The 17,879-nt window shown below is 35.4% G+C and overlaps 1 long non-coding RNA gene across 1 annotated transcript in view; it reads right to left on the bottom strand.

Moving 5' to 3' along the window:
* LOC112991162 (uncharacterized) overlaps positions 1 to 17,879 on the bottom strand; it is a 33,893-nt gene that overhangs the window by 12,023 nt on the left and 3,991 nt on the right. Inside the window, exon 2 of the long non-coding RNA XR_010390852.1 lies at positions 8,773 to 8,863. This is a non-coding gene — a long non-coding RNA (uncharacterized LOC112991162). The remainder of the gene's footprint in view (positions 1 to 8,772; positions 8,864 to 17,879) is intronic.

Genomic DNA, 17,879 nt, shown 5'->3' with positions numbered 1-17,879 from the left:
AAAATATATATCATAGTATTTACTCCGTATTAGTAGAAAAATACGATTTTTATGGGATTTTATTACATTTATATAAATACATATGCAGTGAATTTTACAAGCAGACATTCTACGCTCTGCCCCTGCCATAAAGATGATTAATAACTAATTTTGAAGGTAACTGCCTAATAATACACCTTTCTCTGAAGGATATTATTTAGCTGTCACGGGTAAAGCTATATAAGATGGCTCATGTACCTGCAGAGATGTATTAACCTGCACACCAGTCACTAGCACATCAGTTATTATCAGAGAGGAGCTAATAAGTCACCACCACAGCACACAATACCAGCAAGAAGTTAGTCCATAACTGGATGGAAAAAGAATTGTCAGAAAGAGAGATTTCCTCATTTTTGTCTCGTTAGAGAAATACACCTGGGATGGTAGGTACTGTCCTTCAAAAAGCATTCAGCTAGATGCCCTTGAATAAGGAATTAGTCAAATTCCTTGTTTTTCCTTTGCCCAGGAGAGTTTATGTAACAAGTACAGACAAGTGTGAAAAGCTTTGAAAATAAATTCAGAGGTACCATCCATCTGAGGATTCAGTGTCCCAGGAGCAAGGAGGGAAAGTGTTATTCTCTAGTATTCCTTAAAACTCTCAGAGCAAAGGACTATTATTCTCTCTGTGAAGATATTCTCAGCAATCTAAGTCTATTAAGTGCTAGTGCCTTAAGAAGTGCTATGAGAGAGTTAACACCCTATGACTCCAAGAAGCATTAGTTCTCAGTGAAAAAGTTGGGCCACAGTAAATCTTTAGATAAAAGGGCGGAGGTAAGTATCTGGCATTTGTTTCTAATTTGCGTTTATCTTATTTCATTGCAAATTTTAATTCTTCCCTTCTAACTGAATATGGAACATTTCAGTTGTTAATCTTTTGCATTAATGTGGTCAATATAATTGGAGCTGAAGTGAGCTGCTTGCCAGACTTTCTAACTGCTGCCAAGAAAAACTTGGGTGTCATTTTAGAAAAATCCATGGGTGGAGGAGGAGGAGATCATGACCATCTGTCTGTGCATCAAAGACTAAATCATTATAGGGGAAAAATAACTTCTCTCTGTTGTGTTTGCCAGCCATGGTCCCCTTCAAAGTAAGTTCAGTTAGTAACTTCTGAAGATAAACATTTTCAAAATTGTCCTGTGGGCTTCAATACTTCTTGGAAGGAAGCTGTGGAAAAAATTAAAGGACAAAACTGCACAATTTGGAAGTGAATAAGATAGCAAGAGGATAACACTAGAGGAAAGTAGACAATCTCCTTGGAATCTTCCCAAACATTTTCTGCTGCATCCCTTTCGGTCTCAGGGCCATCGATCTAGCACATAAAGTCTCCTAGTTGTCCTGCAGACAAATAACATTTATTTCATGCTCCATAGCATTTACAGATTTCTTGATTTATCATTTAACAAAGGGACTAATAGGACAGCAGAGAAGAGACAGTAAACACCCACCTGGACCTGTCTGAGCCTAGAACTTCTGTTATCAGCCCTAAAGATAAGAGTCTGAAAAGGAAACACTGTGCAAAAAATTACGTAGGGACATATCATTAGTATAGCTAATATTTTGCTCTTGTTTGTTTGTTTTTTAATTAAAGGCACTGCAAAATGAAAATTTTGATTTACTATTTGTAGGTATGATGGTAAAAGCACATTGTAAGGAACTGAACTGTGAATGTCTCTGAAAGGCCATCAGTCCTTAAAACCAGGAGTCGCTACTGCAGGAATACTGTGGGACTCCTTTATCAGTAGTCATTGTGACAGCAAAGTCTCTATGAGAGTGAAATGCCAACAAATTGAAAATGCCAGTAACCATGGGAGTTCTGTTTAGGCTGCCACTTCCAACATTGCTACTGCTCTGGCTGAGTCTGCTATAGTAACTGCTTTAGCTCCTCTAAGTTCCACCCGCTAGCATACTCTCATCAAAATATTTGCATTTTGTAGGGTATGACACCTAAGTCCAGATATTGTTACTCAGAAACGTTGCTCCAGCTTCTCTGAGCAGGAATCCTCTGTGTTGTCAGTCTTCCTTAGAAAGACTTAGAGTACTTGCCAGGAGTTTGGGGTTTTTCTTTGTGTTGAGATTATGAATTCTCTCCTTTTCTGAAGATAAAAAACCTGCAACCATAGACTTTATCTGAATATGAACTGAATTCCTGGATTTGATAATCGTTTAGGACTACTAAGATCAAATCCTAAAAATGTGCATATTGAGAGTTCAAAAGGAGAATCAAGTTCACCTTTGTATGCTTGCTATTCTTGATTCGTATCTTGCCTGATAATATAAAGTAATATTTAAGGATATAATTTTAAAAAAGGCCTTTTAAAGTTATACTTAATGTTCTGCTTCAATATTTTAAAGTTCTGAAATTATTTTAAAGGCAGATCGGGGTGTGATTTTTAGAAAAATATTCTACTGCTTGTTTTTAATAAATCCAAAACTAAGTGCACGTTAATTCCTTTTTATGCAATTGAATGTTTGAACATTTGATTCTGAACAGAGCGCCACAGTATTCTATCACATCTGGAAACTTTTGAGAAGATATAGATATTAAAAATATTTTGTAACAGTAAGAACAAAGTATTACCTCAGCCTCAGGTAGTAAAATGCCAGCATGAAGATAAATGGAAAAATAGAGCTGCTCAGCTAAGACTTTAAGACATACTGACAACTCACAGACAAATTATCCTTTTCATATGATCAAAGTTGAATGACATCTTGAAAAAGAACTCATAGAATCTGTAACAAATTCCCCCCAAGATCAAAATTGTTCACTGTAATAATTTGGCTGAGTTTGGTGAAATGTCTGTTTCCATCAAGTCTCTTGCTCGGATAGTATGTCAATCAGCTTTTTAAGCCTTAGTCTTCAGTTTTAAGTTAACAAAGTAACAGGCTTTGGATATTATATGTGCATTTTCTTAAAATTTCAAAGGTTAAAGAGTAGAAGTTAGTAACTGAGAATTCCTGTAACACTCACACAGACCTACTGCTAAAGAATACGCTTGTTTCATTATATACTGCTTCTGAACATTCTCCAAATGCTTTTTAAAAATAGGAGTAGATACCTTTGTGCCCCTCTGCTGTGTCAGAGTCCACATGGTAAACAAATAGTTGACCATGAATAGTAAAATTTACTGTCTGAGCTGCATAATAGGATATCCTATAAAGCAGGAGTGTTCGAAATCTGCTCAGATGATTGAATTGGAAAGTTGCCAGAAGTTCAAGGGCCACATCTATTTTGCATAAAATGGAGCAGATGGTAGCTGACTTCATCTTTGATACCACAGTACAGTCCACAGAGATTATAAATCCCAGCATGAAACACTCCATCTTTGCTTAGTTTGAGCAGGTGATAAAGAAAGATACAAAATACCTTGCAGATATTTTGAAGCACCTACTCTGAAAACAGGCTCTGTACTGCATTACTCTTTACCTCATTGAGATTCTTCTAGCAAGAGTTTTGCTTTAGCACCTACAACTAACTGGAAGTTTCTTGACCATGTTGTTGGAGCTTTGCCTATATTGGCCCAGAGATTTATCCTGTTCCTTAGAAAGGCATCTGTGATGTTATATAATCACTTATAAATTTCCCATCATGATGTTTGGCCTATCTGATGCCATTCACATGCATAATCAGATCAACTAATAGCCTGAAAGTCAGTATTTGAAATTCTTAGACACTGTCAATGGGCTTGTGGGACCTTAACATACTGCTAAGGAGAGGATGTCTTAGGTTGTCCCTGAGGACCATCACCTAAAAGCTATTTAACATGCCATCAGTGTTTGAGATTACCAGCTTTTTTGGTTGAAAAACTAAGAGATTTAGAGTCCAATTCAGTAAATCTTAAATTTAGGAATAGTTTCACTCATGTTAAGCAAAGCAAGTAAACATGTACAAAATACTCCAAATAAAAACCTTTATGTGGACAAGTCAAAATCCTAGGAAACAAGTACCATCTGCATATGCAGACTGAGGAGGCATATGATGGAGAAAAAGCGTAATGGCTAGTATTGAATCAGTTACTTTTTGTAGCTGTCTCTGTGCTGCACCATATCACAGTATATTAAATCAAAATTAAATCATATACAGTTATATAAGATCTTAACTATTTTTTATCCTATTGCTAATGTTTGCTAATGTTTAAATATAAAATACTTCTCTGTTGAGATACTGGTATCTCAGGTTCAAGAAGGCTACAGTCTACAGTCAAAAGCAGTAAATATAGAATAATTTTGTCAGCTGTCCAATTTATTTACACTGTCTGAAATCCATTAGACATCTGCTAGTAAAAATTGTGTATTCTTTTGTCTTTTAGAAATGCTTAGGCATTTTGTCTCATTAGATTTAAACTATAGATGCAAGAATATCCCTAAGCTGTTGGAGTATCCAGCTATCCTATATTCAGTGATGTTTTACTTTCTGAGCCCTAGGAAGATATATATGGGTTGTCATAAATTTTTCATGCAAGTGCTTTGTAAGAAAATAGTTCAAATTTGATTACTGATAACTTATCTGCTACAAGAAATATGACCCGGAAAGTAGTTATAATTTGTAATTGTTGTTATGTGTTTCTATATCTATCTCCTTAAAAGAAAAAAAAGGAAATGGAAAACATATTGTCACCTGAAATTATAATCAGTATCAATAATCAATACTTGTGAAGACTGATGTTTGACCCTAGCCTGCCTGTTTTGCTCTGATCTGACTGCACAGAGCAAATAGAAACCTAAGCAATTTAAAAGGTGGAGATTCCACTGGCATCTCCACGTCTTTCAGATCCTGCTCCTCCTCTTCTCCCCCGTAGGTGCTGCCCAACAATGGACATAGCTGTGTATCCCCCTATTGCTTCTCAGGATCTCTGGCTAAACCTTTCAAAGCTGTCTGAGATCTGAGTGAAGTTCAGGAAGGCTCTTGTTGGAGCCTGCTGGAGCTGTAGCTCTCAACATTAGTACTATCCAATGTGTCATGAATATTCCTGATCTCATGATGTGGTAACAGCTACATAGTCAAAGCAGTTGTATCCACCACTTCAGCTGGAACAGAACTAGAGATACTGTACTGTCTATCACAGTCTGGCCTAGTGCAAAATCTACAGGCTATCATCAAGAACTAAGGGGTGGTCCTAGGGTTTGCCACTTTTGATGAGAACTGCCCTGAGCCTTTGGAGAATCCAACCCTTCTTTTTCAAAATGCTAAAACATTGGAAAATGCAGTATATACAGGCTGTGATATCTCAATTTTACAGACAAGGGAACATGACTGGGGTCAAATTATTTCTTCATTCAATTTTGCAGGCAGTTTAACATTCAGGAATCCCTACACTTGTCCTAACTCCACAAAAGAAAAACAAAAAATCAAGGGGAAAAAATGCTTTAAAATGATTACAACTGCATCTTCTCTTTTCCTTCGAGAGTTTTTTTTTCAAGCAATGGCTTCCTCTTACAACTTTTAATACTTAATTAGTCATTTTAATCAGCATGGAGTTGTTCTAATTTGTTACTTCTATGTTCTGATTATGAAATGTGATAGAATTCTAAATATTTAATGGGAATGCGATTATTAGCAATGTGCCCTTGTTTCTTGCTGCATTGTTATCCTCTTTAGTATCATAAAATATATAATGTACCTGTAGCAAAGGGACTTTAGTAGAGCATACAGATGGAATTGAATTCCTAAAGCAGTCATAGGTCTGCAAGTGTTATTATCCAAACCTCAATATAGTCTTCCTAGATTATTATACATGAACACAGTACTCAATATATCAGTGAAAAAAAGGCTTTCTCCATTTTCTTTTTAATATTTAGTCCAAGTACTGTTGAAAGATAAAGTGCTACTAAATGATCAGTTTGATAATTCCTGAAATTGAAAAGACTATTTAGATTCTAGCTACCAATAATCCACTAGTGATCATCAGCAGTAAGAAAGAAAGAAAGAAATTAACAAGTTTATTTCTAGTGCTTTTTGAGAAAGGTCAGACTCTGCCAACACAGAATAAGTGTATAAAGAAGATAATATACTAATTTGAAATGGAATGGTACAAAACATAACTGAGTAATGAGAGTACAAAGAACATTATAAGTGTTTAGAGAGAATCATGTACTGGGATATTTTGTTCATGTGATAAGTCACTGAATGATGACCAGTATAACATCTGACAGTGCAAGAACATTTGGATGGAATGCCTCCCAGATTATTCACTTGAAACTGATGGTTTGGAAAAGAGAAAGCCATGGTCCAAACAGGAGTAGAACAGGGTGGTAAAGTTTATAGGAGAGACAAGCACTTTGTGGCTCCTAAGATGAGCTTTTTCCACTGAAAGTAAGGCTAAAAGAGCTAATTTTAGGTTAGCAGTATATTTACAATGTTTGAAATAAATGTTTGATGGTCGCTTCAGAAATAGAGTAAATAAGTGTGGGAATTTGAAATATGCAAGATATCAAAACAGAACAGCTGCACAAAACATTCACTGTTCATAGGCAAATATGCAGAGAGAAGCTCACTAGGTATTTAGGCCTGCATTAGTGAATAAGCTCTACCAATGTTATACAAGCTGTGAGAAGGGGAAGATCATGACAAAGTCAGATTTTCTTTTTAGGACTGCAAGTGAGGCCAAAGTAACCCATATGACAAAGAAATAATTAAGTAGCAACCACAGCGGGAGGCTGCATTACAAATAAATAAAACTTACTAACAAAAGAGGATGAAATGGAATGATCTGTGAGTTGCTGGAACAAAGTGAACTACATGGGGCATCTCATGTAGTAAAGGCAAGAGAGCACTGCCTAACTGACACTAAATCACCCACATTCTTTTCTGCTGCCAGTTAGTTGTTTATCTTGACCACAGCCCCAGCAGAGACAAACATCAGGTCAGTGGCAAGGTGTCAGTCAAGGGTTTCTGCAATCTTGACTGCTCTGTAAATCACATAGGTCTATCTGGGACTGCTGCTAGAGAAGCTAATTCTCATCTTAACTGTATCTTTTCCTATCTGTATCAGGCCCTATCTGAGACCAGCTATCTGCTATGCTTTAGCTTCCATTCTACCATTTCCAGCTCTTCTATATCTCAGCCACTGCAGATATAAAGCACATTAAGGACATTTTTAAAGCCTTCTCCTTATTAATTGAGACACTTCTTCCTTACTATGTTCTTCAGCATTACTTTGAGGCTTAGTCTAGCTGACAGCCACACGGCCAGGACAATATCTGAGCCTTCTGCTAGTCAAAAAGAAGACACTTCTTTCAAAGAGCATTCCTTAAAATCCCATGATGTATGCTTTTTCCATAAAGCTTATACAGTACAACAAGAATAATCAGAAATCAGGCATAATGTTTGCATTGGGAAGGTGGTTTCTTCAAAAATGGTGAAAGAATTAAAATATTTCTCAAAGTAGAGCATCGAGTCTACCGTAAGATCTTTGTTTTTCACAAAAATATGCAGATCAGATGCAGGATGTTCTTAGCATGGATTGTAACAAATAGGAATTAGAAAATGGAATTATGCTTCAATATGATACATATGTATGATTGACTTGTTCAGGAATAAGAAAAAAATAAGTAGAGCAGAAATGTTACAAAAATACCTAAAAAGAATTACTAAAAGGGAAAAGAAAAAAAAAGTGGTTACCAGAAAGAGTACTAAATAAATCGTTTTTTCACTATGAAAAAATCATGAAGCTGTTTGGTCCGTCATCGATACATGAATAGTTCATAAAAGAAATAAAACGAAAATATAACTCAATACTGGTGTGATTAGAACGACTGCGATTCCAAATCTGCCTTATTCCTAGTTGCTCAGCTTAGTTGCTTGTTTCACTCACACTTCTCTTCATACAGGATCTTCTTTAATTTATGCATCTGATACCATTTTTTTGGTACCCTCTAAAGTTCAAGTTGCAGGAAAAACAAGGTTGCTGATTTGGAAGACAAATATTTCCATACAATAAATTTCCTCTAATAAGAACTCAAATAGATTTTATTTTATCATATGGCTCTTAAATTTGCAAGTACTTGGAATATAAATTTCAGTCAATCTGTGACTATGTTGGGCTGTGTGTACTTTTTTTAATTCAATATTAGGAAATCAGACATAGGCAGAGAGTCTGTGTCTCTCTGGCTGAAAAAATATTCAGTCCAAAGCTCTATAGCAATGTGCTTAATAACCATGGTGGTTTAGGCTTAGAACAGTTTTCTTAAATCAGATTGAGATCTGTAAAAAACATATTACTCAGATTCTGTATTATCATCAATACAGATTTGTATTAAGACTATGCAAACTTTATTATTTTTTAATTGCATCAGACAGAAGCTATTAAAATATAAATTCATACCAACTGTACTATATTTTCTTTTTTCAACCTATCTTTTTTTCAGCCTTGAATACCCCTGAAACTACATAACTGGGATATAACCATTCTACTCTTGGGCAAAAACCCAGAAATATTCTTATTTTCCCAGAAATAGTCACTCATTATAGTTGCCTCCCATTCCAACTCCCAGTTCTCCCAATAAAAAGAACCAGGATTACCTTCTAGCAAACTAGTATTTCTATAGTTTTCAATAACTAACTAAAAAAGAATGGTAACCAGTTCTATTTTATTCTGCCCTATTCTGCTCTGAGAGTTCTGCTCAGTGAATAGCCAAATTTTTTCTTCCTAAAAAAAACAAATAAAACCAAAAAAAACCCCCAAAACTAAAGGAATGTAAAGGAATGCAACAATTTTCCTTAAACTTTTACAGTACCTTTGATTTTTTTCTTGGTCTAGACACACATATATAACTTCTACTCTCACAGCTGTAATCTCTTCCATTTCCAAAACATTCTCCACTGCTCCTGAAAAGTACAAAAAGAAGGGGGCCTGATTAGTGCCACAGAAAATAATGTGATTACTGACATCATTGCTGTTTCTGTAAATATGTTAATATTCTGTAAATATTCTGTTAATATTCAGTTTTATAACCAAACACAACTGATATGTGCAAAAGGGTACCTACAGCTGGTTGGTTCATCATAGTTATTTCCAAACTACTGTTTTGGAAACTGTAAAAAATGCCCAGGAGAGCTGATCCTATCTCAAGGACTGGCAAAGGTCCTGATCCTGGCAGTGGATCCACATGGAAGTAATTTTTGTCCTACAGATATCCTTTTGTGGAATTCAATTTATTTATAGAGACAATGCATTTCTGACATTTAAAGCATCATGTTTCTGCTTTTTCTGAGCTGTCTTTTGCTTTATGATGCCATTCAAGGGTTTACCATAACACTAGTATATATGTTACAGTGCTACCATTTTTAAAGTAAAATTCTTGAGCAGAAATACAGCCAAAACAGTAAGTATAGGGAAAATACACTGCAGAAAGCTTTCTAACATAAATAAATTTTATTTAAAATAATATGCTATAGTAGAAATTAATTTTTTCAAGATATATCTGAACTAAATAAATATACAAATAAATAAAAATATATAAATAAAAAATATTTTTTTTCCTGATAAATATTTTATACCCCAGGTAGCACAAATTTGAATTGAACTATAGTGAGGAAGCTAGCTTCTGTCAATGTACACAGGAACATCTGTTTTGGTCTCTAGATGTTGTCCGGAAGTGCATTGCCTCAAACACTTCTGATGTTTAAAAAAATAAGTTTATTAGGTGGATGTATTTTATTCCTCTCCAAAATAATACCAAGTTGAAAAATACTCTAAAAGAAATAGATGACTATATGATAACACAGGAGCAAGATCTCCTCCCATATCATTAAGTGGCTAACAGTATGAATGAACATGGCTGCTTTTGTAAATTGTTTTCAATTAACAGATGAGATAGAAAACTCATCTGAGAAACTGCTCTAAAAATTACATACCACATTTCCCAGGTGAGTGCTTTGCTACTGCAGTAAAAGAGCAGTCCTGTAGCTCAAGCCACTAGGGGCTGTTTATAATTAATGCCTGATTTTTCACAGGTGCATTTTGTATATTTTTTTTTATCAGGGTATTGACATTTTATAGCTAATTCAGATTTTGTCCAACTGAAAGTTGCAGTCCTTGTCTACACAGTATTTCTTGATAGAAGCAAGAAGTGTTGCTAAACTTCTAAATCAATTCCACTTCAGTAATTTAGAGAAGATATTTCATTTATAAAGTAACTTTTATTCACTGCGGATAACTTAAGTCTCAGCAGTATGTGAAAATCCTCTCTAGGATTCTAATTCTGAACAGAAAGCTGCAGAACAGAAAAGAATAATTCTGAACAGAAAGCAGTATCACTGCTCCATATATGCCGCTGTTTCCTGATGTTTCATCTTTTCTTCTGAAAAGTAAAATATGAGCCTGTCTAGCCACCTTCAAGGGGATGAGCTGTTTTTCATTGACTTGTACATGGTCTCTTAAAAATATAGTTTGGGGGGCTGGCAGATCTGGTAAGTAATCCTGGTGTGCAGTAAAGTATATGAACAGGGTTCGCATTAGCTTAGAAAACATGAAAAAATATAATTTAAAAAAATGCTGTCAAATTCAGACAGTTATCTGTATATTGTGAAAGTTTAAAATCTGCACTCCACCTGTCCAAAAAGCAAGAGCAGTTCACTGATTCAGTGTTAACGTTTCCCAGTGAAATCATATACTAGAAGTGGGACATTTGAGGAAACTACTAGTCTGACGTATTTTATATTTGTTACCACAAAATTAACTACAAATCACAAATTGTTTAGTGCTTTAGTGTTTTGCTAGATATTTAAGATCTAGAAAAACTATTCTTTACTGTGCATAGACTTGTATTAGTATATTAGCAAAGTTAAGGGAATTAATTCACCATGGAAATGTCTGTTGCAGGAACATAAAAAGCTTGTTAGGGAAACCTATAGGCTAAAAATGTTACAGCCAAGACCCATCAGAGGAATCTGTGCACCCTTTGCTTACCTGTGTCATTTGCTGCGATAGATTTTATTGCTATAGTTATGTCATTTATGATTTAATACTATTTGTTTATATAGTTAATAATTACTTTAAAACTGTTGTGGCACCAAAATGGCATTTCTGTTGTCCTAGGCTACAAGAATCTTCAGCTGGTACCAATGCAATAGTATCAATCATAACAGTCATAGGAAAATTCCAGTTTCTCTCTGTATGTCATCAATCAAAGATCAACAAGCAGGCATCAAAGTTCAGCCACCTATATTCTCTCCTGTTTGAAGTTTAAGTCTCCAGTGCTACAGTATACATTCAGTAGATGCCCCACCTCATAATGTGAGCCCATGTCAGAGAACTATTATCTGTACTTTAGCTGGCATGAAAAGTAACATTGGCTAGACACAGAATTTGAAGGGAGAAATTAAAGTGTATTTTCACAAGTTTTATGCACTTACACAACACTGGCAGCTGGGATAGCATAGTAACAGGGAATATTGAGAGGAAACAGAGGAGTTTGGGGTGTCGAGAAAAAAAGGAAAGAGAACGAAGATAACCAGCTCGAAGTGAAGATAGCACAGGAATGGTGTCTTCCCTCTCCCTTCCATATGCTGTATCAAGCAACAAAGCTATCAATTCCAGTTTGAGATTTGAGTTAGACCATTATTATTTTGTTAATAATACTGATAGGATGCAAAAACAAAGTAATACCTAAGTCAGCAGAATAATTCTTCTGTTTATACTAAGCAGTTAATAAACGTTAAAGAGGTATTTGAATGACATGGACTATTCCTTGGACACTAGTTGTTGGAGCCAGTTCAGAATCCAATTGCTCAAATGATGTCCTTACCTCCAGAGGTCAGGATTCATCCCATTTTTAAAATAGCTCTGTGAAAATCACAACAAATGAAACCTGGTTCTAATTTGTAAACTCTGATGGAAGCCACAGATACGGCATTTCTCACACCTGTCTCCTGGATAGAATGAGTTATCTTCTGCATTCTGACCCTAAGTATGGGTTCTTCTCCATCTAGCAACTATTTGTATAAAACACTGAGGATCTTAATTACTTTAAAGGTATCCAACCCTTTATCAAATTTGTCTGAAATCAGCCTGTGTGCTCAAAACCTATTAAACAGACACACATGTGCTATGATTGCATAAATCTCCTTTCCTTAGTAAACCAGGCTAAAAACCCCTAAGAAGCCAAATGAAAGTTTAATCTTTAAGAAATGACATTTACAAAAAATCCATTTCTTAAAGAAGTCCCTACTGAATTTAATGTCATGTTAATATTATCAAGAATAAATAAGAAATTATATTCTTCATATGAATTTTTGACCTCTCCTCCACATCTCCACATAAAAATATGATTTTCAGTCAGGCTGCTTAGAACACTTTTACCTGGGAAGTTACACAGCAAATGGATACCTTGTCTGTCTCAGTGCTAAAGTCAATATTAACACTGATGTAGTATGCATCACCATGGTATTCAGACGGACTTTGCATTTTGATTGAAGTACAAACATATCTGGGGTGCCAGACACACGCAGTCCAAGTAGGCAGCACGCATTCTGTTTTGTAATTTGGCTGGAGAATCACAGACTGGCTAAATTTTAGTCAATGACCAAATATTCAAGGACCTAGAGATCATGGAGAGCCAAAGAAACATTAACTGTTCTAGAGTTGTTGCTCACAATTTTGTTTCTGAAGTTTTCTTCAAGGAATATAGTAATTCCTGCTGAGAATAGTATACGCCCAACGTGCAGGAGTCTGAATGAAAGATAAACAAGTCAACCCTGCTGAATATTAAGGTAAAAAGAAATAGCTCCATAGATATGAGGGATGTTAGCCAGTTTCAGGCTTTATAAATAGCAGCCAGTGGATCGGAAAATTTGTGACACAAAAAAAACCTACATAATCTTTGTTTTCAAACAAGGTTTTGAAACTGATATAATTCTACCATTTTAAAGTGCTACATTCATGTGATACAGAGGAACTTTCTAAAACTCAGGAGAAAATGTTAACCCTTTAGAGAATGATCTTAATGGCAAAAATGCAATTAAAGGAAGGTAATGATTCAGTTTGCCTGAAACAACAACAAAAAAGAATGTTTTAGAGATATCAAAAATTTCATTTGACAGTTCCCAAACTTCACAGAGCAGTGTCAAAATGAAATGCTAGGACATATTGGCTAGATTCGTAAGCAAGAAAAGGAAATTGGATGTGATGACCAAAAGTAGAAGTGAACATCCAAAAGTTCAGGCACTGGTGCACTCATCTGGGATATAGGAGATCTGTGCTCAGTTCCCTTCAGCATTTGAGAAAATCTGCTCACTTAGGCTAGTAGGGATTTTGGAACAAACCTCCTTGTCTTGTTTCACAAATGTTCACTGAGTCAGACAGAATGACTCAAGCCTGCTGAGTAAACCAATACTGGGAAGGTAAGGCACTTTCATCTTTTAATCCCTGTTCAGATGGGCATCTAAAATACTTAAACAGAATGAATCAGTTGAATCGGAAAACAGCACCTGAAATACCCCCAAAAAAGTGTTGCTTCTAGAACTAATTCAAGGTTTTAACTCAGCTTTTTGCATTTTCTTTTCTTTGGAAGGAATATCCTTTTTGTCTGCCTAACAAGATCTGCTTTGCTTTCGGAATCCTATATGAAGAATAATTAATACTTTGCATAACAGGTGTATTGATTTTTACAGTCACGGAGAAAGGAACCATCACAGGAGAAATTTTGACTTCCTATTGACAGTGCATCTGTTGCTGAATATTTGCTCACAGTATTTTAATGTACTTGGGTATTTTGGCAATATAACTTGGCAACACCTTTTTTCCCTGACAAGGACTGTGAGAGCAAATGTACTTGTGTGTGCGTATGTGTGTGCGCGCACACGTGTGCACGCATGTGTGCGTGTATGTTGGACTGTAACTGATCTTGCAGGAGGGTTCTTGCAGTATAGTAGTTACTGTCAGTATGACCTGATAATTATTGTCAATAGACCACTTCTGCAATAAATTTACATCAATCCTTGTTTTTAGTAGAAAATATGACCACAAACTTTACCCAGTAGTGTCATTTTTCAACAAGAGTCTCTGCAGCATATGTTGAGTTGGTGTTAAGCCACTTTTCATGCTGTTTAAGGTTTCTGCCAAGTATTGTAACAATGCCTGGCATCAACCCAGTGGAACAATATTCTCTACTGCTGAATTACTTAATTGAGTAGAAGTGGACACAAAGGCTTAACCAAGTAGTTATCTCCTTGGATTTTCTTCACCATGTGGAGTACACTGGTAGACATCTAGGACTGAGTTTGTTCTGAGGTGAGTGATAAAAAGGAACCCAATAAACAAGTTGTACTCCCTGTTTCTCTGATGTGAGAATGACAAGAGCAGTTCCAGTAGATAAACTGATGTCCATAGTATTTTTTCTAGAATAAATTCCTTAAATGAAAACTACATGAATTAAAGGCTTATTTCTTAATGCTAATCTATTAATTTAATATTAATCTAAAGTCACCATGAAAAACATCTGGAAATGAAAACCTTTTTCTTTTCCTTGTTTTACAAAACATTTTTCTCTTCCATTTAGAATTTCTCTCTTCCATCCAACTAATCAGACTGGACTTGTCATAACAATGGCTCTGTTTGTAGCCATTTTCATTTTGACTGATCTCATCTGATTCAGCCATTTCTCATGTTCTCCTAACTTCAAGCAGTTTAGAATGTGTTCTGCCCTGATGAATGTGAGTAGTGTTAACAGGAGAAATGGATGTGCACTGAAGGGACACTCTGACTCTCCTCGATGTTAATTTTTTAAAATTATTATTATCCTGCATGATGGTATTTTGGAAGTGGTTAAAAAGATATTTACATATTTTCTTAATGCACAGAGGCATACTTTCAAAGTTTAAAAGACGGGAAACTTATGCTTTTCTTCAGGGATGCATGTTAGACTTTCCATATCACCTCATACAGGAAAATATAAATAAGTAATACATGCCTAACAAACATTATGAAATAATTTTATAAACAGGATAGATCACTGTTTAGTGTTTATACTTGTGCCAAATTCCTGAAGGTATGATACTATAACAACAAACCTCTGCAGACTAAATGCAATCCGTTTTACAAGCATGTACCTTATGGAATACTCAAGTAAACCATACATGTGTTGAACAGTGTTTGTTTTGCAGATGTTCATTTAGTGCCTGTTTGTGCATTCATACTGTTACAGGCTTCCCGTCCGAACTTATCCATTCTAACAAAATCTTGGCAGCAGCTCTGATTTTAATGTCATGTGGATTGGTACTTGCTGTATGTGTGTAGTGCCTCTAAGAATAACAAATAATATTAAACAAGCCTGCAACTTTGATGCTAATAAACAAGACTTCTTCATTCTGCTATACATTTCTTGCTGACGTACAAAAATAGAAATTGAGAATTGTGCTCTGATTCCCAGATTACATTCAAATAGTGACAAGACACTACATGAAGTCCTCGCTCAGCAGGATTTTAAAACTCATCATTAGATACAGTTCTCACATAGTCCTCCCAGTAGTTTATTAGCACTAAGTGTACCAAGTCTGCTTCTGACATGTTCTAACTTTTCCTAAAAATCTTCAGTTATGGGGACTTCACAGTCTCCCTAGGCAGCTCTGACAATGTAAAAATAATAAGGCAGCACTATGTTAAAACTCAAAACACACCTAAAGTTTTTTTTCCGGAATCTGGTCAAGACTTTTTGGAGCATACTGTAAACCTTTTTACTCTTCAGCCACTCTCACCAAACAATCATTTTGTTTACTAAAATGATAGTGAAGAAAATATTCAAGGGCTTGTTTTCAAATATTAACCTCACCAATATCAGCAGAGGGTACAGCGATTTCTCATGAAACCTGTGTGACCGACTTAACCGAAATTACTTTAAAATATTTCCTGTTTAGAAAAAGCTGAGGTTTAATTCTCACTTTAAAAAATGAGTCCTATAAATACAGATACACATGCATACATATCAGTATAGATTTGCATACATATTAAAGTGTATGTGTGTGTTAACATATATGTACAAAGTTTGGTTTTATATATATATATATAAATTTTACATGTATATATATGTAAATCAAGTATATATAATGTCCACTATATACCATTTTTGATTCAAATATTCAAGTTCCTTCTTTTTTTGATTCAAATATTCAAGTTCCTTCTCTGTGGAAAGGAAATTTTTGAAAGAGATGTGATCATATTGGAATCTGAGAAAATGAATATAAAGGAACCGAAGCCAAGGAAAACAAAGTAATTCCCAAATGTAAGTGGCTTATTTATGGAAAGCTTTGTAGCATTTATTTCTAGTATGTTTATCCCCCTTTTATTCAACAGTGTAATAATTGCTGTATGCGTACCAACCCAAGACTGTCTGATTCACTAAAAGTCTTGAGCAATACCCTCACTTCCACGTGGGCTCATCTGCATCTGGGTTAGCAAAGTAGCAGTCCTCCAGGGGAAGACTTGCTGGAAAGCTGAGAGCAGAAGGTTCTTGACTTTGGGAATTCAGATAAAGGGAACACTAGAGAAAAGCCAGAACAACAGAGGGTAAGAAGTAGACCTAGCAGGAACTGAAAAGTTAGTAGAATCCAATGAAAAGCGTTAAAACAGTTATGAACACAGAGGAGGGGGAGAAGATAAGGAAAGAAGAAGTAAGGTAAGGCAAAGAACGTAAAAAGGGCACGAGAAATTAGAATACAGCTTGTTTACGTGAGCCTAGTTACCTTTCACAACACAGGTAACAAATAGTTTAACTCACGTTTGATGCAAGGCTTTAAATACAAAATATTTTTCCTGTTAACCCAAAATACATAACTCTCAAGGTCAGATTCTCCTCTCTCCATTACAGGCTTACCTCCATCACCACTCTTAGCAATGGGAGAGCAGAAACTAACTAACTAAAAGTTTTGAAAATGTGTCTGAAAGTTAAGATCCCAATTTATCTTACATGTATCTTACTCCCTTGTTAGTGTAAATGGTAACTTGAAAGTTGGCTTCTGTTTGCTTCTTACCTAACAAAAACATTTGAAAGATCAATGTGATACTTGCTGGACAATATTTTTAGACACTATTACTGATAATTACATGAGAGGTATTCCCCTTAACAGAGGGGGATACTGATAATATGTACAGTCAAAGTACTAACTTGTAAAAGTTATATGTTTCTTTCCTAAAAAGGTTGATAAGTTCATGCTCCCCAGGTGCTCTGCTTGTATTTCTGTGTATTCCCTATTCAAACACCCTATCATCTTCTTTGTATGGGACACTTTGCTTCAATTCATAACCTTAAACATTGTTGCTGGTGCAACAATGCAGCAATGCTGACTCTGAGTTCTATGGCAGACGTAACTGCACACTGGTGGTGAATTAATTGATCCCCATATTTATGTAATCTAAAAACCCATGAACTTGTAAGAGGCTTGCACAAATCATTTGTGGTGGCATCTGTCACTGCTTCAGTTAAGAAAGGAGTCTGAATTCTCCTTTTTTGGATGCTGTCTCCTATTCACCTCCATTCTTTGCGGAGGCAGTCAGGGAAGTAAACATTCTTTCAATCCAGTGAAATTGGTCAGGTCAATATAGTAATAAAACAAATTTCCTCAGAATGAATGTTAATAGCAACAGTCCAAGTACTTCTTTGCAAACTTTTAACCCAAAGATAATAGGATTTGTAATGTATATCTGATTTGTGAATCTTTAATGGGATGGTTAAAGGTTTTCAGAATCAGCCTGTAAATACAGAAAAATAAAAGACTAGCTTGTCTTATGATTTTGTGATAAGAAGTAGGATGTTTTATATGCCTTAAGCACACATCTTTCTGTTTTTACATATTAAGGTTTCCAAAGAAGCAAGTAAACTTCCTGGGTTTCTAGTATCTAGCTCTTTGG

Source organism: Dromaius novaehollandiae, chromosome 10, assembly GCF_036370855.1.
Source record: "Dromaius novaehollandiae isolate bDroNov1 chromosome 10, bDroNov1.hap1, whole genome shotgun sequence".
NCBI lineage: Eukaryota > Metazoa > Chordata > Aves > Casuariiformes > Dromaiidae > Dromaius > Dromaius novaehollandiae.
This window is presented reverse-complemented; position numbering and strand designations above follow the sequence as displayed.